Source organism: Hibiscus syriacus, unplaced genomic scaffold (assembly GCF_006381635.1).
Source record: "Hibiscus syriacus cultivar Baekdansim isolate YM2019G1 unplaced genomic scaffold, ASM638163v2 tig00116959_pilon, whole genome shotgun sequence".
NCBI classification, from domain to species: Eukaryota; Viridiplantae; Streptophyta; class Magnoliopsida; order Malvales; family Malvaceae; genus Hibiscus; species Hibiscus syriacus.
Window position 1 is genome coordinate 1,468,004 of NW_024063485.1, and position 1,037 is coordinate 1,469,040.

General features: G+C 30.0%; 1 non-coding gene across 1 annotated transcript; it reads left to right on the forward strand.

Annotated features, from left to right (window-relative positions):
* Window positions 1-274: 274 nt before the first annotated feature.
* On the forward strand, window positions 275-347 carry TRNAF-GAA. Its single transcript has one exon. It is a non-coding gene; the product is annotated as a tRNA-Phe (tRNA).
* The last annotated feature ends 690 nt before the right edge of the window (window positions 348-1,037 follow it).

Consider the following 1,037-nt stretch of genomic DNA (forward strand, 5'->3'; position numbering starts at 1 on the left):
GGAAAATTAGGGCTTTGTTTCTGGTTTGTAACCAGAAACCAAACTTTAAACTTTTCAAAATATTCTCTGTCGACATAAAATGGGCAAATTCAGGGCTAGGTCCCTGAATTTCCCTCTCTTTCTAAAATGGTCTACCAACTTTGTGATTTTACACTTTAATTCTCAATTTCTTCCAAAATACCACTTTAATTCAATATTTTTTTAATTTATAAAACTTAGCCCCTAAATTGAGGTGTGACATCGAAGAATAATGATTTCACGTAAAAATCATTGTGTGGTGATAGCTTAGTTGGGAGAGTGTCAGACTGAAGATCTGAAGGTCACGTGTTCAATCCACGTTCACCGCAATTTTAAGTCTTTTTCCTTCTTTATTCTCTCTGGAAGGGGCGTTATGAAATTTGTATGTTCCAGTCACCTTTGGATGAGCATTTCCTTGTCTTTTGGTTGAGGTGAGGTTAATATATTCATTAACTAAATAATTCATTTAATATAACCGCAGTAAACCATAAATAAAACATTTACTTCTCAAATTAATATATCTGAATGGAGAATATTAATTTCTTTTGATACTTTTTCTTATTTGTTTTAATTTTATAAGTGCTTTCCGTTATTACTAAGCCTTAATTTATTTTTATTTGGTTAATCTACTTTTTTTTTGTCATTGATAATGATTTCGATTTAAAAATTTTAAATTTTTATGCATAGTGTCGAAACAATGATTTTCTTTAAAAAACAAATTTAATTTTTAAAAGTAATTTTTAAAAGATTATCCTCTCGAATAATTTGGTGACCTTTTAATACTAAAACACAGTTCGAGGTGTCGCTACCAATATTTGATTAGGGTGTGATTGGACACCCAAAAACATGTTTGTCATTTTAATAAAAATATTAATTTTTAATTAAAATAACGAATTTATGGTTTGCTTTACCAATAGTTTGAGTTCGGGAGTCGGTTACGCGTGAGGAATGATTAACACCCCCACAGTACCATAAATCGGTACCTAGTCAATTAATTAATTGTCCTTGCAATGGAATTT